This window comes from Puma concolor, chromosome A1, assembly GCF_028749965.1.
Source record: "Puma concolor isolate L17-30 chromosome A1, mPumCon1.1.hap2, whole genome shotgun sequence".
In the NCBI taxonomy this organism is placed as follows: domain Eukaryota; kingdom Metazoa; phylum Chordata; class Mammalia; order Carnivora; family Felidae; genus Puma; species Puma concolor.
In genome coordinates this window covers 224,024,260-224,050,857 of record NC_141667.1, presented here as the reverse complement: position 1 = coordinate 224,050,857, position 26,598 = coordinate 224,024,260, and positions in this window count along the sequence as shown.

The window sequence follows — 26,598 nt, the reverse complement described above, 5'->3', positions numbered from 1 at the left end:
CTAGGACGAGTCATGTCGGTCTGCCTCTTCCTACAGCAGCTCCTTTTGTATAGCCCCCAGCCCCGCACGTCTAAGTGGGCCGGAAACAGTCAGCACCGTCCATTGAGGCCTGGGTGCACTCAGCCCAGGGTCATGACCACCACATGACCCGACATCGCTGTCTACACAGGACGAGAGAAGCCAAGAGGACAGAAACCAACTGCCTCGGGGTGGCTCCATCCAAACCTGTTATCAAGGAATGAGTCTTCTCCTACCCCACCTCACCCTCCCTGTGCATGTGCACTGAGTTGGCTGATTTTATTGTGTAAGTACTCAGCATAAATAACTGCCTAATTGCCAACTTTTTCCTCATAGAGCAACTCACGTGATGCCATTTTATGCAGCTGGGCGTGAACGACGCGGGGAATGCTGAGCCTTCATCAAAGTCTGGAGTTGTGGACTGCCTCGTTTAACCCAACACGTTTGCAAACCACTGGTAGGCGGAACCATTTTTTACACTTGTTTGTATCCGCCATGCCGCTAATGCAGAGGCTCAATAACTGAGGTGAGAAATGCACAGTTTGGTTTGTGGTCTTCCCATGGCCGCGTGGCCCTCAAAAGAGGCCTACTCACAACCCCACTCCGTGGTGTGACTTTCTTTTTTTGGTTGAGTACTACGTGGGACAACGAAACGGCTTGGAACAAACCGAAGGTTTTCTGCCCCAACCTTAATACTGACTTCAGGCAGATTCCTTGCAGTGACTTGCAGCTGTGACTGTCATCCTGCCACGGGGAAAGTGTCAGCAAGACCAAGAATAGTAGCAGTCTGTCATCTCCCTGTTTTTGACGTGCTCATCTAAAATGTTAATTACGAAGTTGCTATGCACAGAAGCAAAATACAAGTCAAGAAGAGTGGCAAAGGCAAAAAGTGCAATTGTGGGAGCATTAAAATACGAGATTTGTTTTCCTGCATCACACGTGAGCTACATTCTGCTCATCCCGGCTGTAAACACATTGTAACTAGCAAACAAATAAATAGGGATGCCCACCTAATGAGAGGAAAATTCCAGTAGATGCACGATTTCCGTTTCTCTTTAATATCTATCAACAAAGCTACTTGAACAGATTCTGGTTTCATGAATCCATTAGTAACTGAAACTGTGCTTTTATTTCACTCATTTGTCTGAGTTTCCTCTGTCGTGCATTTCATAGCACAGAGGCCAACCCAGCAATATTTTCTTGAGTCAGCACCTCAGGTGAATCCGTAAAATCTGAATTTTTTAAATGAACGATCGAATGGAAATGTGATCAGAAGATTTTAGCTGGTAATTAGTATGTTTGGACACATATGAATACTTGGATGACAATGTCAGAATTTGAAATCTGAAAACTATTATGTCTAAACCTAGTTTAATGAAAATTCATGTTTACTTAAGGGTTTATATGGTGGTTACCTTTTCTGTTTTAGGTCATTCTTTCCAGGATAATAAAGCTCCCAGAGGGAATTTGGAAATGTATTTACTTACTTATTTGTTAAACAAACAAACAATGGTCTCATTCGTAGCATCAGAGCTCTCTCTGCCCGAGAAGGAGATACTGTCCGAAATAGCGAAGCCTGGATGGAATTGAAGTTTGGCCTTTAACCTTCAGAGAAAGGGTGCTATTTCAGTTATCTAAAGAATGTGTCAGATAAGGGAAATGAGCTCAACAAGATAAATAGAGAGAGAGAAAAGAAATTATACTGGGCCAGAGAAATCAACACATCAATAGTATTTGTTGATCAACTACTGTATATAAGCGCTATCAAGAATAAAAAAATTAAAACTTAAAAAAAGGTCTACTTAATCTCTAGTTGAAGATTTGATCTAGTTGAAAATATTGGAATAATAGAGTAAAATAACAGCAAACGATTCAAGAGAATCCTACATCATGTCTAACACATTTTAAGCGTTGTAGAAACTCAGAAGAGACAACAGTCCCTGAGGGCTTGAAGAGACAGGGGACGATTCCTAGAGGAATAGAATCTGAAGTGGGCATATTGGCGGATTATAGGAAAGGAAGAGAAGCTGGTGTGTTTTGTTAGTTTGTTTTGCAAGCAATCAACCTGAAAAGAGCAGTCGGGACAATGTGTCTTTGGAATGTTGAAGTGACTGGTCTGATTGATGTGACGGGGATGTTACTGAGAAGTCAAAAGGAATAAAGCCAGAAGAAAGGGTGGAGCCATTTGGCGGAAAGCCTTGGCAGTCATCTTTGATACATTCTGTTCCATATGCAGAATCAGGGAATGGCATTTAGGGAAGAGCCCTGTGACAGCGGTCCCCAGCATGGATGGATAGATGCTCTCCAGTTTTCAGGTTAGGATAGGCTAGGTTAGGATAGGAGCAGCTTCCCCCAGAGAAACCAGGAGCAAATGTTTGCAGGAACCCATGTGTGCTGTGATAACGGGCCGGGACTAGAGTAGAAGAGAGTTGTCCATTGGGTGCAATAATTTGTTAACTTCACTCAAGTCAGATGGTGAGTGCATATATTTTCTTGGCAAATTTAGTCTAGAAAAGCACTCATAAACAATCTTGTAAGCGTCCCTTTCTTGTGTTTCATTTCAAAACCACCACTGAGTACTGGCCATGCTCGCCTCTGCTGTATCTCTAAGAATTTTTACCCACGTTGGAATGAATTTCTCATTGGCATCGAGCACAGCCCATGGCAGGGTGACACCGGCCGTGGTCTGAAGTCTCCTGCACTTCCCCTCGGTCTGTAGGGAAGCGAAACGTCTCTCCCTCCAGGTATCTTCATGGCCAGGAAGACCCAGTGTGAGGACAGAAGAAGCTGCTTTTATTAATATGCATATTGGCTCCTTTGAAGAGGGCAGAGTTTTCTTTTCTCTGGCATTCGGATTTCAGATGTATTAGATGTCACTATTACCTTAAATAGATGATACAAGGACTTTTCTTTTTTTTTTTTTTTTTTAAATTTTTTTTCAACGTTTATTTATTTTTGGGACAGAGAGAGACAGAGCATGAACAGGGGAGGGGCAGAGAGAGAGGGAGACACAGAATCGGAAACAGGCTCCAGGCTCTGAGCCATCAGCCCAGAGCCCGACGCGGGGCTCGAACTCACGGACCACGAGATCGTGACCTGGCTGAAGTCGGACGCTCAACCGACTGCGCCACCCAGGCGCCCCGATACAAGGACTTTTCATTTTGCACTCCCACCAATAAAATACTTGAACATCCTCCTCAGTATAGGTATGTTTATTCATAATTGTGCATTTCCTTATGTTAAATGTCATATTTTAGTGACAATAAGAAGAATCAAGATGCTTTATAAGTGTTTAAGTCTTGCTTTACCACCCTGTGATACAACGATCTGAAGCTCAGGGTATAAATTGGATTTATTTGCGTACTTGGTTTAAACCTGTCATAGCTGGAAAGATACCCTAAAGTAGGAGCAGTTCTAGATGGAGACCATGCATCTCAAGCTGTGCCTGCTAAATCATGACATGCTATTATCCATCCTTCCCAATACTTCTGTAAAAGTTTTAGCTGAAATGTGGCTAGTAATTTTCCATTTTCTCTGATGTCAATCAGATGTTCTTTAAAACTAATCAGAACTTGCTGCATTTTAACATTTTTGACAAATGAGTTTTAAAAATCACTGAAACTTTTTTTTTTTGAGAATTCTTAAACATGCTAGAAGAAAGTTTCCGAGTCTCCTAACTGTATAAATTACAAGTTGTTCAGGGGGAATACCTCGCTCTGGCACTAAAATAATAAAACAACGGTAACATTTCTAGACACTTGCTTCCAAAGTGTTCTCTCTATTGCTGGAATTTCTTACGAAAAGTGAATGGTTTTGTATTCGTTGTTGTAACGTCACCTTTACACTGAAGGGAAACTTGACATTTATGTCTAATAAAAGTGTGTATTAGACGAAGCTCTGCAATTGTCTTATAACTTCCTCTTTCATCGTGAGAGTTGCATGGAATGCTATCTACATTTAATTTGTAGAGGCTTTTTAAATTACTTGCATATCTAAAGAGTGTTAGGTTAGTTAGAATTAAATGGCAAAACCCACTTAACTACAGCGTACATCAACCGCAATACGTCACAATTCACAGAATGCAGGTTGGTAAGTGACTTCACTCCTCACTTGCCATTGATGACCTGGGACAACTAGCCCTAGGGCTGGACTGAGGAAACCGGTGGTGATCCTTATATCACATATTAGTATATTTCATTTCATTTATCTTTTATATATGATAATACATAACACAGAAGTGCAAAGGGGCGCCTGGGTGGCTCAGTCGGTTAGGCGTCCGACTTCAGCTCAGGTGGTGATCTCATAGTTCGTGAGTTCGAGCCCCGCATCGGGCTCTGTGCTGACAGCTCAGAGCCTGGAGCCTGCTTCAGATTCTGTGTCTCCTTTTCTCTCTTCCCTTCCCCCACTCACTCTCTCTCTCTCTCTCTCTCAAAAATACATAAACATTTTAAAAAATTTTTAAAAATAGAAGTGGAAATATTTTTCCCTTACCTCAATGGATAACCTTTTAAAATCTAAACTATTTTTTAAAGCAGTTTTAGGCTCATCGGATAATCTTTGCATCCCACCTTGACAATCACGATTTTAAACAAATAACGGGGGGGGGGGGTAGCAAGAGGAAAACAATGACTTCTTACAGCTGTACAACCAGAGTCTCCCTAAGCCTCACGAAAAAGACCGTTAAGTGACATTTTCAGTTTCACTGTCATTTTGAACTTACCTACCTGTTGCAAGACATCCAATTTTCCTAAAGCTCCCTTAACTAATTTCTGGGTTTTCCTGGGGGGAATCTTACAAGTATTTATAAGTCATCTTTTCAAGCTCCCCTCCGTGTTCTCCTTCCTGAGGCAGTCGCTCAGGAAGTTGCTTCACCGCTGTCTCTAGGGCTAAATGTCCTTGGTGAAGACGTTGATTCTGTGCCCAGAGCCCTGCATCCTGGGACTCCCTTAAGATGCCAACATTTGAAATGTATTTTTGGAAAAAACAAACAAACAAACAAGTAACTTAAGACAATAACTTGGTGGGAATAATAATGTGATCCAAATGAAGTATCCTCAATTGATGTTTATGTCTCAAGAAATTGTTTCTACTTTTATTATTTTTAATTTGGAAATTATTTCGGCCAAATGTCCCTGCCTTGTACTATTTGTAGTATAGAGGAGTTGGAAACAACCTTTAAATTGCTGCCATATTTTCACTATGGTGAACTCCCCAGAGTACGATGATTTCATTGGCAGAATACGTACTGGAAGGAGAAAACCAGGAAAAAAGAAAAAAGAAAAGAAAAGAAAAGAAATATATCTATCTACTAATAAATTATTCAAAAAGCAAAAATAATTAACATTTGCATAAATAGTTATAACACTGGCAGATGACGCACCCAAATGATCAACACAGAAAAAATACAGAATTTGAGATATATTCATTTTGTTTTAAGAAATCATCTATCCAAACCAAATATTCATCCCGACACAAGTTGTTAATTTTCATCACTGCCATCTTGTTTTGAAGTCAATTGCTTATGATCATGTTATTTTTAGCCAAATTACCTGGAGGAAGCCTCCTCCCCAGTTCTGAGTCACTTTCTGTCACTCAGTTTCTGAAGGTGTAGTTTGCAGGTCTCGGTCATTTTCAGAGCATCCAGTGGAAACAGGTCTCACTTCAGGACATGAGGAGGTGTTGACCAGTTGCTGCAGCCTTTTGGATGCGGTCACCTTTTCCTTCAGGGGGCTCTTCCCAGGTGCCCTCCCACCTTTCTCAAGACAATTCAGAGGACCTGACAGTTTGGTCAGTTGCATAGAGGGTTGGCATTGGAAAACCCTAGGTTGAATAGCAATTTATAATTAAAAAAATATTAAAATGTATATTATCAAACAGCGTTTTATAGTTCTACAAGAACACACTTACATCCATTATTGGTTGTTTAATTCTGCTAAAAATTCCATGAGGTAGTCAGAGAAGAATTTGTTTGACCATTTTACAGATGAGGAAAACGGGTTTTAGAGCTGGAAGTATAAATTTAAATTTATAAATTTATAAATTTATAAATTTCAGTATAAATTTAAAAGTCCAGTTCCCTCATTTTCCATGGTGTGTGAAATAACCCAGACCCTTTCATATGGTTTGTTGTAAGCAGGGACGTTCTATCCCCTGACCCTCACCCAACAAACCCCTTCAGGGAAGCAAAATACACACACAGATATAGAGACATATTTTACAAATATGAATTTACTCATATGAGTTCAAATATATTACTAGTTGCATCAGTGACAACAATGAGCCTGCTGAGTGCCAAAACATGCAATTTGAAGTTAGGGGCAACCACGGTGTTTTTGCCCTCAGCATCAAGTCATTTCTCAATTCCGTTTGGACTTTACGAAGTTTGCAATGTACTGGTCCACCAGGTGTGGTAAGCTGACTTCGAAGAAGGTCTCCAGATCCTTACTTCTCAACATCCTTGTCTAAGCGTAGCTTCCTCCTTTGAATATAGGACGGAGCTAGTGACTTGCTCCTGATGAGTAGAATGCAACAAGGTGAGAAGATGTCACTTCTGAGATAAGATTTTGAAAAGACTGTGACTTCGGTCTTGCTAGCACACATGTTCTCTGGCTCTTCTTGCTGGCTTGCTCTGGTGATGCCAGCTGCCCCAGTGGAGACACCTGTGTGCCAAGAAACTGAGAGGTCGCCAGTCAACAGCCTGTGAGGAACTGAATCTTATCACCAGGTGAGTGAGCTTGGAAGCAGATCCTTCCCCAGAGGAGCTTTAAGACGACTGCAACCTTGACTGCAGCCTGGGAGAGACCTAGAGAAATAGCTAAGCTTTGCCCATATTGCTGACCTATAGAAACTGTGAGATAGGAGCTCCTGGTTGGCTCAGCCGACTTTGGCTCAGGTCACGATCTTGCAGTTCATGGGCTTGAGCCCTGCGTGGGGCTCTGTGCTGACAGCTCAGAGCCTGGAGCCTGAGCCTGCTTTAGATTCTGTGTCTCACAGTCTCTCTGCCCTGCCCCAGCTCGCACTCTGTCTTTCTCTCAAAGATAAAGAAAAGAAACTGTGAGATAGCAAATGTTATTTTAGCCACTAAATTTTGGGATAACTTGTTATGCAGCAATGGATAACTACTACACCAGGCAAGCAGCTGCAAAAGGTAATAGCGGGTTTTGTTTTGTTTTGTTTTGTTTTGTTTTGTTTTGTTTTTTAACAACTCCCTTTGCTGTCTGTGGACTCCTTTGAATTTGGCAGAGAAGGTAGGCAGGGGAAGCATTAGTACATTTTGCCCATAAAGTCAATAAATTCAACGGCAGAAAGTGACGAGTATAACATGTCCAATGTTGTAGCCTGTGTAATAAAACACACTTGAGTGTACTTCTTGGGTTTGTTACAGTGTAAACTATGAATACAGACTTTCAAAAAGTCAATTTTATGTGAAATGTTTATGGAAATCATGGAAGATGACACATGTAGTGGAAAGAGCCCAGGTCTTAAAATTAGACTGACTTCTGGAGACTTGGTTTCCTCATCGTAAAATTGGAATAATAATCCTTAGCTCATGGGTTCTAAATGGCATAGACACTCAGTTCAATGCCTGGTCAGTTGATGTTCTTTAGCTTCTCTCATGGCAGTTGATAAAGACAAGGCCCAGGGACAGGAAGTGACTTGATGTACCCAATGAGGATGGGGTCTAGGACTTATCTCTAATCTGACAGACCCCAAATTACTGAGCTATTTGAACTCTGAATCCAGATCTCTGGCTTCCTCCACATCACACAATGAGCCCCAACCCACCGATTTCGTATGTCTGACTCCCAAGAAGAATTCTCCTTGGGACTTGTGTTAAAACCAAGAACTCTGGTGGACTTCTTAACACACTAAGAACAAAGGCTTACAAAGATAGATGGAGGAAGAACAGTATTTCCTTTAGATAAATCCACATTTAAAATGCCATCTTCCCAAACTTAGTCTTTCCTCCACCCTCTATCTCTGATTTTGACATTGATAGAGAGCTTTCAAGAGAGCAGCATAGCTCAATTAGACGAAGCTACTAATTTGAAGGAACAATACATAATGAATGGCACTTACGTGTGGTGATTGTAACAGCAACTGCCTTCTGCCATTTTTGTCCTTGAAACATTTTAGCTTGTCTTTTCTTCCCCTTGTGTATTGTTAGGACTATTGCAAGTGGGTGTGGGCGAGAAAGAAGGGGTGAGAGCAGTAAGTGAGCGGAAGGACTGCCTTGGGAGAGCGAAGGGTATAGAAAAAGATGAGCCTGATGCTAGGCATGCATGGAGCCAGTAAGAACACCCAGACTGCTCAAGAGGGAACTGGGTCCTTCCCCCAAGTGCTCAGGTCTGGGTATCCCTATCCACAGGATGAACAGACTCGAAAAACACAAAAACAAAAAACACCATCCTTCAAGCCTCCCGGAGCTCTTTGAATTAGCACAGGACCCTGCTCTGCTTCCTCTGTTCCTTTGCTTCTCATCCTATGAAGACTCAGGCAGAGAACTGCACCAAGCCAATCTCGTGACCTTTTTTCAGCGCACGACTAACATCCTCTTGGGCATTGAAGGGAAAAAATTCGAGCTTACGAGTAACTGAGCGCACATTCTTCTATAACAAAACCATCGGGGTAAATATGGTCCAAATGAAAACGATCTACGAGTAAAGAAGCGAATGATAGGATGACAACCACAGTGCCGTGTATGATCGTTGCTCACTCTTCCTCCCCTTATTTACCTGGAATATCCCCGTCACTGCTGTGTTATACTTCTTGACAGCGCTTCAAATCAAAACAATTTGGGAGAGAAAAAAAAAGCACTTGCCCAAACTTTATAGATCTTTCAGAGTTTGCATCGTGTAGTGGAAGAACCATTGCCAATGAGCGGAAAGACCTGGTTTCTAGTTTGGGCTCTGGCGCTCATTAACCAGCACAGTTCTAAATAGCAGCGTGATTTTTGCAAGGCTCTCTTCTTCCCGCTGTGTCCAAGGCAAATCCTAAAATTCCCCGCCTCCCCCATCTCCATAACCATTATCCTGTCTGTATCATGTTCATGTCTCATCTGTGCCGCTGACATGGCCCGGGCCCAGCAAGGAGGCCAGCTTCACGCTCATGGGCTTCAACCCATTCCTTCCCACACGCTTGTGAGAATACACTTACAGAAGAAAACCGAGGCATGTCACTGTCTGCTCAAAACCCCCGTGGTTTCGCACTGCCCACCTTCGCCACTTCATCTCATGCTGTCCCCTGTCTGTCCACCGCATCCCTCACGGTCTGGTCTTCTGTCAGCCCTTTGGCCAACCTCTTTCTTACCCCAGGACGTTTTCCTTTCTTCTCACCTCTGCCTAGAACGCATTTCACCCGACTGTTCTCCCCAAATCACTCCAAAGATGGTATGTAATACTTCGTGAAGCAAGCCGACACATGAATCCAAATCCTCATTTCCTCCTCGTCATACTTCAGCTTAAATGTCACATCCTAAGGGAAGCTTTTCCCAGCCAAATCCCCCCATTGTTGTCACATAGCCATCTTCGTGTTCCTTTTAGTACTTACCACGACGGTGATTATCTTCTCTTTTGTTGTTTACTTGCTTTTTGTATGTCTTTTCCATCAGAATTTGAACTCTCTGAGGTCAGGGATCGTTCTGTCTTCTTCAGCATTATACTCTCAGTGCTCGGCATGACACAATGCCTAGCACATGGTTGGTTTGTAACAAATATTCGTTGAAGCAAATAAATGAATGAAGAACCAAATTCTTCCGTATTTATCCCCTACCTAAAGTCTTTCAAAGGCTGTCAGAGCCTATTCGAGAAATGTCAGATTCTTTGCATGTCATCTGGATGTGAGTCTTCCTCTCTTTCTCAGCATTAAAAAATTGCTTGCATTTCAAATTAAGCCATATTCTTTTTAGCCTCTCTTTGTTGCACATGCAATGTTTGCCTAGAATGTCGGCCACTACCTCCCCTAGACCTAATCCTCTTGGCTAAGCTCTATTTGTCTTTCAAAACTCAGTTCAGTGGCCCTTACTCTGGAAAGCCCTTTCTGGTCCCTTTCTCTTCTCTGTCTCTCCTTCCCTGCACCTGTTGGTAACCCACGCTTCCTTCTATTATAGCACATGTCATACTCAGATGGGATTTCCCCCAACTACAGGGTTTGTTTTTTAAGGGCCGTGGTTGTTTCTTACGACTCGCTGCCTCTTTGTTGCTCGGTACATAGTAGATATTAAGTAAAAGTTTGTGCAATACATATTAGTGAATGGCTGACTCACTCCTTCTGAATGGCATAGGAGTGTAAGAAGTTCCATTACTAAGGGCACACCCTATAGAATGCACTCACAGTCAGGTAATAACTCAAGTACCATTTAGTACTAAACTCAAACATCCTATTACTATGGCTCCGTTTAACATTTTAAACCACCAAACTTTTGGCTTTGCAAACCGGTGGTCCCTTGAGGCCATCGTCTCCAGAAATGTTGCATAGATCCTGGGCAGCTTAAAGCTGTCCTGATTTTGTCCTTGCAAAAATAATGTAAACCCCAACTGGCCTTTGGAGTTAGTTATCTGTTTTTAACAATAGAATTGGCCACGTGGAAGACATAAGTGCATGAAACGGTCAAGCTTTAGTCTAGGTGTCACGTGAACTCTTGGATGACAGAACCCTAAACCTTAAAAGGTGTCAGATGGACAAGCTGAGGGTCCTACATGCCTTGTCAGGTGTGGCTGATGATCAACGGACAACAGAACCATCTGGACATCAGAATACTCGGGACTGAGCACGTCTTTTGTGTGGAGACGGTGGCGGGACAGTTCTACACTCAGCCTAGCCAAAGTGAACTTGCCTGGAGTCTCTTTCTGCTTTTTCGTTTAAGTCTTGACGATCCCTTCCTTTCTTCTACCTTGTAAAGTGAGGGAAGAATCAGGTTGATTTGAGGTGGAGCCATGTTTCCCCTAGAAAAATATTAAAAATAATAAAAATAACACCTTATATTTATCTACTTGTCTAATGTTGTATAATTGTAGGATGTTGTCATTCGTGGAAAACAACTGTAAGCATGATGGAAAATTTGAAACTGTGTATTTGGAAATAAAAAATAAGTCTTTTAAAGCCAGGTTTCTCAGAATTTGTCCAAAAAACACCTGGGATTTTTTTGTTGAAAATACAGGCTCCCAGACCCCCGAAAGACGGAAGAGGTGCAACCTCTCTGGGTGCAGCCTGGGAATTCGCATTGTTTACTGAACTCCCTGGGTGAGTCTTAGGCACCCTCAAGCTGGAGAAGCTTCATTGAAAGCAAGTGACTTTTTTGTTAAAGGGTAGCAAGGCTAGGGAGGTAATGTCAGGACAAGTGTCCCCGGGAACATGTAACCAGAGGATTTGGGCAGGATTGAAAAGCTAGGTTATTTTAGAGAAAAAGAATGAAAGAAACTCAAGATCCTGAATTGCAAGGGCTAAAGTTTATATGGTGGAAATAAGGCACTGACTACAAAGGGTGGCCTATTTTTCCCAGCGTAGGGATAGGGTGTGTGGGCACAATTACCATCATCAAAGACTTGTTCCATGCGTCACTAAATAAAAAGTGGTTCTGGGACCACAATCGCCTATTATTAGAAATGTAATAGTCATATCTTATTTTAAAACCTGTTTTTAATCTATTGCCACCTGTAAAACTAGACTAAACAGATCAAATGTTAAGTCTATCTAAAAATACTCTGAGCAGAAACATAATTAGGGTTCTAATTAGGATTATCATTTAGTAGGCTATGTAGACAAGCCCAAAAAGATAAACCCCTTTTTCAGTGGCATTAAGTTCTAAGTATTTATCAGATTTATGGGCCTAAGCCACGTATTTTGGGGGCAGTATAGAAATTATGTTGAACAAGTTTTTAAACCCAAGTAATGACTGCAATTTATTTTCACTTGAAGAGAGTCCAAAGTGCAGTGATTTGAAGAGACCAAACAAAGTGTTGTTTGAAGGTTTCTAGCTCATGAGAAAACTAAGCTATAGAGCTTATGCTCTCCCAGTCTTCAGATACTGCTTCAGGAGAGAACTCAGATCATTTCTGATTTGCTTTCTCAAGGTTATTGGATTTGTGCCATATGCTATAGAACAGTGTGAAATCTCTCGATTTGATTACACATCATAGGAGCCACTCTCTGGGCAGAAGACAAAAAGTAAATATTTTCAGACATAGCCGAAACTTCATTGTTTTTTATACTAACAAGGAAACTCAGTAGTTTTTGTTTCAAACATACTCTTTTGTATTTATATATTAAATGACCATATTAAAGTCACTGGAAGAAAACATGAACTCAAAGTTAACCATTTGAAATAACTGACATACCGGGGTCTTAGGTAGAAACCCACCCCAAAATGAGAAGAAAAATGTTTGAGCCTTCCTATCTGGTTCACCTACTCAAATATTTCCTTCTGGAAACTACTTCTCAGGCAGATGAAAAGAGCTAGCTAAAGGGAAATTATCTTTTCTCTCTTTCAATTACCTGTCCAACTCAGTTTCCTTGAGATTGGAAAAAGTTATTGAACCTTTCAGTTGAAAAGATGGAAGTCATCGAAGGGAGTCTCAACATCAGTCGTCTGCAGACCAACTGGTGCAGTCACTGGTCATGTGGACTCTGTGCTCTCAGGCCAGGAAATGTGTCCTCTCTGGAACTGGTGAGTCTACCAAGTTCGTTATCCCAAAAATGTGTCTCAGAGATCTCACACCTGCTCCACCCGCAAACTAACTCTGTTCTTGTAAACTCATAAATGTCACTACAGTTCTTCAAGCAGAAACTTGAGAGGCATCTTGACTCTTTCTCCCTAACAACGTAAGTGCCTGCCAACATATGAATGGATAAAGAAGATGTGATATATATATACACACATATATACATATACATACACACATAGACATATATGTCTATGTGTGTATGTATATGTATATATGTATCTCTCTCTCTCTCTCTCTCTCACACACACACACACACACACACACAACAAAATATCATTCAGCCATGAGAAAGGAAATCCTGCCATTTTGGACAATATGGAGGGAACTAGAGAGGGCATTACGCTCGTAACGTAAGTCAGACAGAGAAAGACAAATACCATATGATGCTGAATGCTATCACTTACATTTGGAAAAAAGACAAACTCACAGAAACAGAGAGTAGAATGGTGGTTGCCAGGGGCTGGGAAAATTGGGGAGATGTTAGGTCAAAGAGCACAAAGTTGCGGTCAGAAAAGTTCTGAAGATCTAATGTACCACGTTGTGATTCTAGTTAACAATACTGTATTATATACTTCCAAGTTGCTGAGAGACTAGATCTTAAAAGTTCTCACCACAAAATGAAGTGGTAATTATTCAACATGCTGGAGGTGTCAGCCACCTCTATGGTGGCAATCATATCGCAATATATCAATGCGTCACCTTAGCACATTGTAAACTTTCCATTTACCCAATGTTATAGGTCAATTATATCTCAGGGAAAAAAATCCAGACAAAAAGAGGAAGGAAATCAAAGGACAGATGACGAGGAGATGCTGCTGTTTGATGGTGAATTCTCCACCAATCACCCGGACTATTGGGTTCCCTCTTCTTGGTTAATCCTAGCTTTTCCACTTACTGAAGCTCTATGTTTTCCTCCTACACTTGTATCCTTAAAATGGGCACATTTTAAGGATGGAGAACTATTTTTCTGAGACTTTGAGAATACGGAACTTACAGGGGCCGCAGAAGGTATCATAAGAGGTATTAAGTTAGCAGGTTGAGCTAGAGGGTGAATGCAGAGATCCGAACCCACATAACTTATCTCAGAGCAATGATACCGCTTGACTGTTGGGCTTAGAGGAAATAATAAGAATGATGTCTGCCGAATGACTAGCTCTGTTCTCATAAACTGCACTAGATGTCCTGACATGGGCACTATTTTCCCAGATCAAATGTTCGGTCAGCTTTCTTTCCTCTCTCCTTTCTTTCTAAAATTAGTTAAGCTGGGTGGCTGGTGACACAATGACCGCAATGGATGTGACCTCATTGTCATGAAAGTTACAATACCATGGGAGGCAGATTTCAAACAAACGATTTCACAAAGTAGTTTAATTACAATTATAGTAAGTTATGTAAAAGTTTATAATGAGAGTGAAAGACAGTGTTATCTGACTTAATTTGAAGGAACAGGAAAGTTACCTTGGAAAATGACATTTCAAGGAGATCTGAGGGATAAGAATTGCCTTCCTAAATGTCTTATAGAAAATGTTGTAAATGTTTTATAAAATGCAGCTCCTAAATGCTTTGTGAAAAGCTTATAATCTTCTATGCCCTCGTCACTTTTCACACCATCTAGTCTTCAACTTGAAATGGTTCATTTAGAGCTAAAAGTGGGAAAATCGTGTTCATTGGTCTGAGTATATAGTTTTTATCTTTGCTTCAGACTCTTTGCACCTAGGAAATAGCTTTTAGAAACAGTCATCATAACATACACACACACACGGGCATTTTTTTTTTTTTAATTTTAAATGTTTATTTCTGAGAGAGAGAGAGAGAGAGAGAGACAGAGCACGAGTGTGGGAGGGGCTGAGAGAGAGAGAGGGAGACACAGAATCTGAAACAGGCTCCAGGCTCTGAGCTGTCAGCCCAGAGCCCGACGCGGGGCTCGAACTCACGAACCGTGAGATCATGACCTGAGCTGAAGTCTGACGTTTAACCGACTGAGCCACCCAGGCGCCCCCACACACATGGAAATTTTAAAGTTACACAATATCCTCATATTTTGAGCTTATATATGATCTCCATGATTACTGTTAGGTTGCCCTACATCTTAGGAAGTGTTCAGAATATTATAGCTATAGCCAACAGAGAGCCCTCTGAGTGTACTTCCCCTTTGACTTTCCGTAAGTAACAACCAATATTGGCTCTTAGGAGATGAATATCTGGTATTGCCTCTCTGGAAGGAAGGAGAAGACTGACAGTGAAAGGAGAAATGTAAAGAACTTCAAAGTTTTTTGTAATATGTGATTTCACAAAAACATTTGAAGCAATTATTATAAAATATTTGTATGTTCTAAATCCAGAGTGTAGGTTTCATGAGTGTTCCTTTGTTGTGTTATCTTCCTATCATACATTCTTCAATATTTGGAATCCTACAATTAGTTCATTTGTTAATTAATTAGTTAATACAGTCAGCAAAGAGTCAACAAGCCCCTACGACATATCTGGGACTGAACTAAGAAATGCAACGTGAAAAAACTGTTGTGATCTCACGGTTTCGTGAGTTCGAGCCCCGCATCAGGCTCGAACACCCATGAACAGTTGATTACTAGAGTGTGAACTTCCTGCTTTAAGCTTCCCCAAAATAAGAGATGATATTTAATTGAGAACGGAGGACAGATTCACTTATAAAGTGGTTTTAATTTTTTTTTTTCAACGTTTATTCATTTTTGGGACAGAGAGAGACAGAGCATGAACAGGGGAGGCGCAGAGAGAGAGGGAGACACAGAATCGGAAACAGGCTCCAGGCTCCGAGCCATCAGCCCAGAGCCCGACGCGGGGCTCGAACTCACGGACCGCGAGATCGTGACCTGGCTGAAGTCGGACGCTTAACCGACTGCGCCACCCAGGCGCCCCTATAAAGTGGTTTTAAAATGCCCTACCCACTTATGTCCTGATAAGGAAAAAATGCCTCTCCTGCTTACCTCTTCTTCCTTCCTCCCATCTCCCTTTTCCAGATCATTGCAATGGTAATTCATTTCTTATAAATGGGCAAGTCTTCATAAAGTGTTCGAGTCGAAACACTCAATGAAATAAAAGTGTTAGGTATTCTGTCAAATTAAAAAAAAAAAAAACAAAACTCAGGAGATCACAAGGCCCAAACCTAAGAATGGACATCATTTGGGCCAAAAGATACCAGGTAAGATTGCTTGTCATTGGTTCAGTTTCTTTTCTTTCTTTTTTCTTTTTAAAGTTTATTTATTCATTTTTGAGATAGAGACAGTGTAAGCAGGGGAGGGGCAGAGAGAGAAGGAGAGAGAGAGAATCCTAAGCAGGCTCCACGCTGTCAGCACAGTGCCTGATGCGGGGCTCGAACTCACGAAACCGTGAGATCACAACCTGAGCCGAGTTCAAGAGTCGGCTGCTTAACCAACTGAACCACTCAGGTGCCCCAGTTCAGTTTCCAATTTGGTTTAGCATCACTGACAATTTTCTGGATGAATTATGAGAACTTTTGTTTTTATACTCCTGTCTTACCTTATGATAGTTTTTATAGAGGGGCTGTGCTGCTTAAAGCAACTATTACAAAAGACATGTTGCTGTCAACCGGCTGAAACAGTGAGTCTGAAATTGAAACTACACGTCTGAGCGCTGTGCGTCCCCAGTCATGTTCATTGTACCTCTGGATGGTTAAGAACTCCCCTGAACACAGATGACTACCTGCCAACCTTTTGATAACCAACCACTGACATGAGATTAGAGGCAGCTCATTGAGGCAGCCAATGGGCAAATACTGCTTGCGTGTTATAAAATAGGTCTTTACCAGTGTTTCCGTTTTACATTGGGAAGCAGTCCGCCAAAGCATCAGCTGAAAGCTGATTCCTGACAGAATGGCCTTCTAGCTATGAAAGAACTCTCTTTTAAAACCAAATAATTTCTTGTATATTCAGGCGCGTGTACTCATAGTGAAGACAAAGAAAGCAGTAACCAGCAAAGCATAAATGGCTGCAGGCAAGGGGTCTCTTGAGCTGGGTGCCATTAACTTGAATTCATTAGCAGGAATGGGATCGCACGTTGACTGTGGTCATTACCAACACGCCAACACACGGATAACTTAGCTCCCTGGCTTTGATATTTTATATCATTTCAAAGTTTGTCTCATTTATAAATATGTCAGCTGATGTGGTCACAAGTGATGGAAACAAAATATTCTCTTTATAATCTAGTCTGCAACTTTTTGTGGCAGAAAAGACAAGCAAACAATGGAAATGAGGGGGCTCAAAGCCCGGCTGAATTTAGAGTGCCACTTTGCTTTTTTGCTGTGATTTCTTCCATGTAAAGACTATGCCATATGGGGAGTTCTCTAGCTTGAGCAAAGTTAACTGCCTATCCCAATGCACATTATCCCAATGTGAGAAGGGAATGAGCTTATGTGGAATATCTATCCTCTGCCATCCACTTGAGTGATCGACTCCCCAGCAAAGAGGGGCTTGTAGTTTGAATTTCATACAAATGCGGTCGGAAGCGCTGGGACACAGGACACCGCTGAGACATCGTGTCATGCATCTTTATGAAACTCTTTCCTCGGTTTCCTCTCTAATCACTATTAGGATGAGCAACAGATCATTTTTGCCCAGAGTCCCTTTTTGAGGACTTAGTCCTCACCTTAGCAGGCTGTAGTCCACGTTGGGGAGCCCCTCCTCGGAACAGCCCCGCTCCCACACAGACACGTGTCATCATCTCAGAGAAGGCTGTGTCTGCAAATGACAAGACACAAGTGGGGAAAATTGGCAACTACATAAAAAAAAAAAAAAGACACAAAATAGTCTCCGCCTACCAGTCAGATGCTGTTCCATCAGAACAGAAAACAATGGAGAGAATGAAGATCATTCAGTTGAACATGATCCATTTTGAGCAATCTCTAATCAATTCAGGGACACCTCCTCTTCTCCCCTCCTCTCCCCTCCATCATCTGTCTACATTTGTGTAGCTCTGAGCGCACCATTAAGAACACTTTGACAAGGGTGTCATTTTAATCTGAATGTCTCAAAATGATTGGGGAGGAAAAAAGTTCTCTTTTGGCTTCAACTCCAAAATAAAACTGATCTGAGAAGGAGAAAGAAAGTTTCCCCAAGAGATCTACTTTTGGTGTTGAGTCCTATAGGGCTTCCCTGACGATGGAGGTTAGTTCAGCATAGAAGGGAGGCTGTGACATTTGTCATCGTTCACTAGAAAGGATTAGTCAGGCCGACCTGATAGAGGCTAATTTCTCCTCAGTTATAAGGACTTTAAGGGAGGAGAACTTAGAATGTGTAGTCAAAAGTCGGAATTCAGGCTCTGTGTCTTATCATCTGTGTTACTTGCACATGTCTTTAATATCTCAGAGTCTCTTATGTGGAAGGTAGAGATCGTATCTTTAAGATAACGTGAATATCAAATGAGGAATCTAATCTACGTGAAAATGCAGTACTTAACTTATGTGGGAAGACAATAATATCTGAAGTGAATACGGAGTTCAAAGTCTGCGGTGGCAGGAGTTTAACCCTGGGCTACCCTTAGAGGCGATTCCTACGCGGGGGTAACGTGCACACGGGCCCCAAAGGTGCGTGTACATTTCTCAGGCCAGGCGGGCCCTGAGCATGGGTGGAAGAAGGGTAGACTTGGCACTGGGGTCTCCACTCACGCTCTCTTTGTGTGCTTTCCTCTCTGAGGCTCCCCACTCCACTTTGCAGCAGTGACCTTGACACCCCCCCCCCCCGCCCCCTGCCGCCTTGGCATTTGCCTGCATATGACACTGGCTGTCCTCAACCCTAAATACCTTAGAAATTCTATGTCAAAGAGTTCCCTCTCCCAAGGGCTCTTGCTGTCTGCATTTGGTTGGTCAGTCTCTTATATCACATCTACAGGGACTCAATCTCTCTCTCTCTCTCTCTCTCCCCCCCTCCCTCAATCTTTCTATCTTTCCCTTTGGCATATATTTCAGTTATTTAAACTTCGGTTTTTTGGTTCTGTAGAGCCTCCTCCGTTCGGGATTTTGCTACCTACATCTGCAATTTTTAAGCTTTTTCCTTTATCTCTCGTATTTCCTGTGACATGGTGGTAGATCCAGAAACTTGGTACATTCAGGTCTGATGTTTTGTTAAGAATCGCTCAGAACTGACGTGTGCTTTCCACTGCATCTTCAAGGGGCATATATCAGGTGGTTGTTTCTTTTGTTGGTGACATTCAGATGGATCAGTGGGTTGGAGCATGGTTAGCCTGATTTATTCTTTATCAAGTTTATGTAAGGATTTTAACAGTCCTGGTTATTGTTACTAGATCCACTATTTCATTAGGGTTTGCAAAATGCTAATATTCTAATTCTATTATTTCTTGGGTTGTTTTTTTTTTTATTGGTTGGAATGCAATTACAGATAAAAACTGGTGCTCATCAAGCACTCGATTACTCTTAGGTATAACATGGGCAAGAAAGACAATATAAAGTATATTTTTTTACTTTACCAGTTTTCCAAAGAATGAGTTGATTCTTCAAAGGTGACTAACGATGTTGTTGCAGTTTTTCTGTTTTAGTGTTACTATAAATGGGTGGATTTTAACTTAATATGTTTTGACCCATTATGGTTACTCTCCTTTTTAACATTCAAATGATCTCTTCTTTGGCTGGTGGGACTGCCTACGAGTTGAGTACGAAATTCTTTTAATATGACCCCAGTAACCTTGAATAACTTCCTTGTTTTCTGGATGCTACAAAATGTTCCCGATTCATCTAGAACATTTTTCTTCCCTGGATCTGGAATGAGCCCTTTCTCCCAACCAGCCCTGTCTTATTTTATTGGGAAATGACATTTAGAGACCACGGTCTGGATGTTAGAAGTGGTCAGTATAACTAGACGGATTACCGTTTCTTGGCATTTTTAATAGAAGTAGAAAATACATTTTATTTTTAGAGAAAAATGGAAGAATTTATTGAAATGTTTCCAAATCAAATTTATAATGCTGTGGTGTTAACATCTTTTATTTTATATTATGCATTGTTTCTCTTATGCTGAAAATCATTTCCTAAATGTAATAGTTTTTAATAACAAATGGAATGTTAATACTCTTAATATGGTTCCCAAAAACAGTTTAAAACATCCTCATAATTCTTTCTGACCCTAAGATATATCCTGACTATAGGTGTATTGTTACATTATACTGTTTTAACGTCACTTGAAATGTTCTTCTCTATGATTAGGACAACAACTTAGTACATAGATTCATTTGTTAATTTTGATTTTTTTTAATTTGTTTTTAAAATTTAATATTAAATTTATAATTTTGCATACGCACACAAAAGGGTTGTCAGTCATTTTATCTATTTTCTTTAAATTTAGGGCTATTTATACTTTGTGATATAAGTTGCAAATATTTTCTTTATTGCCATTGAGTTTAATTTTTAATTTTTTTTTTAATGTTTATTTATTTTTGAGAAAGAGACAGAATGCGAGTGGGTTAGGGGCAGAGAGAGAGGGAGACACAGAAGCAGAAGCAGGCTCTATGCTCTGAGCTGTAAGCACAGAGCCTGACACAGGGCTTGAACTCACAAGCTGTGAGATCATGACCTGAGCCAAAGTCAGACGCTCAACTGACTGAGCCACCCAGGCGGCCCCGGTTTTATTTTTTGTTTTTTTTTTTACTTTGTTTTGGTGGTGTTGTCATGCAAAAGTTCTTTTGTTTTTTTTTTTTTTAAAGTAATCTAATATGTCTATTGTTTTCTCTTATTGCCTCTGGATATTGAGTTATAGTTTGTAAAGTCTTTCTCATCTCAGGTTAAGGGAAATTCACTCATGTTTTCTTCAAGAACTTGTATCGATGCAGCTACATTTGGTACTTGATTGATTTTAAATTAATCCTTGTGTACGATGGATCCAATTTTAGCCTTTTTTCTACAGTTATTCTAGCACAACTTGATAAGAAGTCCACCATTTCCCCTCAGATTTTCTATACTAAAGTTTTACCTGCATTAAATTTATTTCTGAATTTTCTATTTTGTTTTATTGGCCTATTCATATGCTAATACCATGTTCTTTTAACTGAGATAAACATTAAACTTATAAAATAACCTGGGGAAAACTCACATCTTCATGAGGTTGAGCTTTACCATTCAGAAATATATTTTTTCAGGGAGCCTGGGTGGCTCAGTCGGTTGAGCGTCTGACTTCGGCTCAGGTTGTGATCTCATAGCTCGTGAGTTTGAGCCCCGCGTCCGGCTCTGTGCTGACACCTCGGAACCTGGAGCCTGCTTTGGCTTCTGTGTCTCCCTCTCCCTCTGCCCCTAACCCACTTGCATTCTGTCTCTGTCTCTCTCAGAAATAAACATTTCTTAAAAATTAAAAAAAAAGAATTTTTTTTTTCAATTTGGTCAATGCTCCTTGTTTATCTTTTTTTTTTTTTCAACGTTTATTTATTTTTGGGACAGAGAGAGAGCATGAACGGGGGAGGGGCAGAGAGAGAGGGAGACACAGAATCGGAAACAGGCTCCAGGCTCTGAGCCATCAGCCCAGAGCCCGACACGGGGCTCGAACTCACGGACCGCGAGATCGTGACCTGGCTGAAGTCGGACGCTTAACCGACTGCGCCACCCAGGCGCCCCTCCTCGTTTATCTTTCAATGATGTTTTAAATTTATCATCTCACAGGTCTTGTATTAACCTGCTTGGGTTCTGCTGAGCTCAAATTTGTGGTGTGATATTTCTCATTACTTTAGAAAATTCTTGACCACTGTCTCTTAAGATATTACTTCTGATCCATTCTCTCTCTCCTGTCCTTCTGGAATTCCAATTACACGAAAGTAGAACTTTTGACAATGTCCCACATGTTTTTACAGCACCTTAGTGCTATAACTAACTAACGTAGGATAACTTAGAATTAACTAACCTTCTCTTCTGTGTACCCATTGATATTTGACCTATCCATTGAGTACATAATTCCAGTTATTGTAATTTTTTTTCATTTTTTTCGGTTCGAGAATATTTATTCTTTTTGAAAGATTTCATTTCATCATGAGATTTTCATTTTTAAAATCTATTTTCACTATGCTTACCCTTCTACTCAATCATATGACTCAACGCTATAAGGTCCTTGTCTGCAATTTCCAATATTCAGATCACCTATGAGACCGTTCCCGTTGTCATATTTTCCCTCACATTTTCAGCCATATGGTTCTGTCTGGTCATTTTGTTACTTAATGCTGAACGATGCTAGTAAAATTTTTAGCGTTTCTCATTTCTCAGCTATCTTCCGTCCAAGAGACTTCACCCGTCCCTCTGCTTGGCAGGTGGTGGTCTTAATCCAAGTATTCATGAGATCATTAGAAGCCGAGTTGGAGCTTTGCTAAGACTCCGTTGGCCTCTGAGGAACTTTCCTCCTCAAGGCTAACCCTTATTGCTGCCCTGTTGTTTTCTGTTGCTGCGGTAACAAATTACCACACACCTAGTGGCTTGTGACAACACAGTTTACTACCTTACAGCTCTGTATGTGGCAAGACTGACGTAGTTTGCGCTGGGCTAAGATCAGTGCGTGGACAGGGTTGCCCTCCTTTCAAGAAGTTCTAGGGGGATCTGTCTCCGTGCCTTTTCTCCTTTCTGGAGGCCACCCGCATGCCTTGGCTTATGGTATCCTCGTCCTTCTCAAGCCCAGCAGTGTGCCAGCCTCCAGTCTATTTCTCTACTTCCGCGGTAACATTGCCTCTTTCTGTTTTGACATCGCTGCTCATCTGTTGCAAGGACCCTTGTGATTCCCGGATAGTCCAGGATAACCGCCCTGTCTCACAATTCTTCATTACTCACACGTACCAAGTCCCTTTTGCTTTATGAGGTAACGTGCACCCAAGTTCAGGGACTAGCGTGTGGACAGCTTCGGAGGCCACCGTTCGGCCCACCACGAGTCTGCCAAGTGGGGTTGCCAGATTTAACAGTTACGGATCTAAAACGTACAAATTACAAAAATAAATGGTTACATTTGAATTTCAGATAAGCAACAAATAATTTTGTACTTTAAGTATATCCTACCGAGTATCTGGATCATACTTACAAAAATGTTTATTGTGTATCTGAGATTCAGATTAAACGGGGCCTTCTTCTGCATTTTTTCTGCCAATTCTACCTTCAGCGCCAACACTAAGAGCCTGATCTACTCACGGGGACACCTCCTTCTGGTTGGTCCTGCACTCTGATCCTTGTCTCTTCAACAGAGCAAGATTACCAATTACTCAAATATGCTTTTCAGAAACTTCCCATTTAGCTTCTCAAACTCCCGGCATTAGGGAAATATCTCACAGGCAAAGACGACCCACATGGTAGGCTCAGCTCTCTGAACACTTCCCTCACCAGGATCCTAGTTCGTCAGATCTAATTTTAAATTTCCGGCCAAGATGACTGCTGCCATCTCTGTTGGTTTCTCTCTTTTTTTGTGGGGGCCTCTGCCTGGGGAAAGCTCAGCTTCTTTTCCCGCACCCAGAATCAGCAACTGTTCCCGGGGGCAAAGTGGCCAATGACTCCTGGGTCACTGCCCGCTGCTCAGCTCCTTTTGGAACATTGAAGGCTCTTGGTGCTGCTTGTTTCAGCCACCCTCTGATCCCCTCAGCTGCGGTTTTCATAGTTGACCAGGCTGGAGTGCTGTTTGGCTGCATGCTCTCCAGTCGGGTGTTCTGGTAGCATGACTGGTGATTTCCCGGCATCGTCACGAGGGCCGAAGTGGTTGGTGGGAGCAGCAGCCCAGGTGGACAGAATGGAGGTGATGTGGTGACATCCCAGTGAGAAAGTGTGCTTGTCCACTGGGCGTCAGAGACCTTGGCGGGGATATTTGTCCGGACACTGAGCCAAGCAGGCCCCTCTGAACAATGGGAGGTTGGCAAGCGTCCCTTCCTGCACACGTGGCTTTCCTTTCAGGGAAAGTGAGTGAAAGCCGGGCCCAGGCTGTCCGAAACTGGCCTTGGAGCTTCATCCTGGGCACAATCATTTAAAGAAGGAGAATTTTAATGTAATGACTTTGAAGCTTTTGCCTTCCTGCGATTGCCCTCTTCTAGTAGCAAAGACATGGTCACTGCTTCTCTAGCAAGAAGTCAGTTGTGGCCAGCAAGGGGATGGGTGTGATTGGATATCCAAGGTCAAAGGTGAGACACCTCCAGTGTGGGGCTTTTCTTCCTTCCCCTTCCCTTTCTGGGGCATCTTCTGTGCCACTTGCTTTGCACCTGGAACATAATTTCCTGCTTTTGGACACCAGGCCTCCATGCACTAAGTTTTGGGAGCTATAATCTCTCTCCTCCCCTTTAGCAAAAACTGCTCAGGGGATTCAGAACTAATTTACACTGAGGAGGGGAGGCAGGCAAATTAATGAATGGGACTTTATCTCACTCTGGGTTGTCTCCATTATGTGGGGCTTAGAAAAGTCCTGATGAACTCAAAGCCTGAAGCACAGACCAACTCAAATTGATAGAGGATTTGGGGCAGAGGGTTGGGGGGGGCGATTTCCCCTGTCTTGAAATTTCAAAGCGTTATTCACAATGGGATGCTCAGAGCGAAGACAGATTTTGAATCAATAAAGTATTTTCAAAGGGAACCATACATTTCCCAGGCCAGACGAATATTCGGGGAAAAATATTGAGTCGATCCCATGCATTAGAGAAACACAAATGTTCTCTTAAAAATTACTTCATACACGATGACTATATGTATCACAATATTGCAGGTGGTGTCATGGAATAGAAGAAGGACATCGTGTCGAACTAAGGAACTCTGAGTAAAGTATGGACTTTAGTTGCTGATAATGTATCCATTGTGGTTCGTTAGTTGTGACAAGTGTCGCACGATGAGATAAGATTTTAACAACGGGGGAAACCGGGTGTTGGGTAGATGGAAACGTTCTGCACCATCTTCACGACTTTTCTATAAATCTAAAATTATTCTAAAATAAAAGGTTTATTTTTAAAAAATGATTTCATATACAAAGAAGGTGTTGAAAAGCAAGGGGAGGTGGGACAATGAAAGGTTGCACTCGTGACTGAAGCTATTAAACAGAATAGAAATATTAATATTCCACATAGATTTAGAGAAATTATGTCAGCAAATCATGGTCTAGAAATAGCACAGTGGAAATAGGGCGTTTCAAGTGGAGGGGGAGCCATGTCACAGAGCCCAGGAGCCCCACCAAGTCCGTGCTCACTTACAAATAACCCTGAGAAACTTTCCGTGAATGAAAATGTGTATAATTCCCAGTTTTTAAAGAGCCATGGGCTGAGAGCCAAAAAATATTCTTGGATTCTATTCTTTCAGTATCCTAAAATTAACCTATTAGAATGAACTCTTCTACTCAGCTGTTTGAAATGGGGTGTCTATCTCTGAAAGCAACCATTTTATTCAAGTTTTGTTTGAAGTGAGACATCGGATTCTTTTTTTCTACTGTTTTTCATGAAAAATTTCAAGCATACACACAAAAGTAGACAGGACAGTGTAATAAACCCTATTTGCCCAGTAAGCAGCTTCATCTGTCATGACGACCCCATCAACCTTGTTTCAACTATCCCTTCTGTCCCCTTATTTTTTCTCTAGAATACTATAACGTGATTCTAAGATATCAGAGTTTTTACTGCTTAAATATATGGACATTCTCGGTACTCTTCTGTAACTATTTATGGAGCATCTACTCCAGAAATGAGGAAAGACACTTCCTCAGGACGTCTCTGTTGAGGTAAAAAAGAAAACTAGGGGGTGCACCTGAGTGGCTCAGTTGGTTAAGCATCAGACTTCGGCTCAGGTCATGATCTCATAGTTTGTGGGTCCGAGCCCTATGTAGGTCTCTGTGCTGAAAGCTCAGAGCCTGGCCGCTCTGTCTCTCTCCGTCTCTCAAAAATAAATCAGCATTGCAAAAAGTTTTGTTTTTTAATTTTTTTAAATGTTTATTATTTGAGAAAGAGACAGAGAGCAAGCAGGGGAGGGGCAGAGAGAGAGGGAGACACAGAATCGGAGGCAGGCTCCAGGCTCTGAGCTGCCAACACAAAGCCCGACGCGGGGCTCGAACCCACGGAGCGTGAGATCATGACCTGAGCGGAAGTCGGCCGCCTAACCGACTGAGCCACTCAGGCACCCCTGAAAAAAAAAATTTTAAAGGAAAAGAAAACTAGGGTTGAGAAAGGAAGAAATTATCATAATAACTTGATTTTTCTCAGGGAAGTGGAAGCAAGATTGCGTGCCAGTCACGGGAGTCAGATTTGACCGGAATCAAAGGAATTAGCCAGCAACGTGACTGCAGTGATACACTCTACACTCCAGGGGCTTCCCTCCAATTTCCAGCCGACTAGAGACTGGCGAGGCCACCTGGCTAGTCCTGGCCCACAACAGGTGAGCCTAAATGACTTCTGTTTCTTCCACGATGAGACACTGAATAGCCAGGATGCTGCCTTCTTTTCCCCTGCCACAGCACCCCCGGGGAGCCACATGGTGACCTGGTGGCATCGCAAGATGGACAAACGTGGATCCCAAATTAGTGCTTGGAGGAGAGCCCAGCTGATAGGCGTGGCCATCACACAACTGAGCCATGGACTGTCATCCTAGCATCTTGAGTTTTATCTGCTAGTGCAGCAGAACGGAGCTTATCCTCACTAGAACCACCCTCAGAGTCCAGCTCAAGCTACTCTACAGTGTGGCTAGGCAGACCAAGGGAGCCCCTGTGGTATCCTCTGACATGTGTCTGTTGGATCTCTTCAATGCCATAAAACTCTAAGATGACCCTGCATCTCACACACCCCTTGGAGGACCTGACAGCCTTTTACAAAGATTCCCTGAACGTGAAAATGGATGGAAGAGAGAGCCTCAGGGATTGACCTTTCGGGATTCTCATGCTTC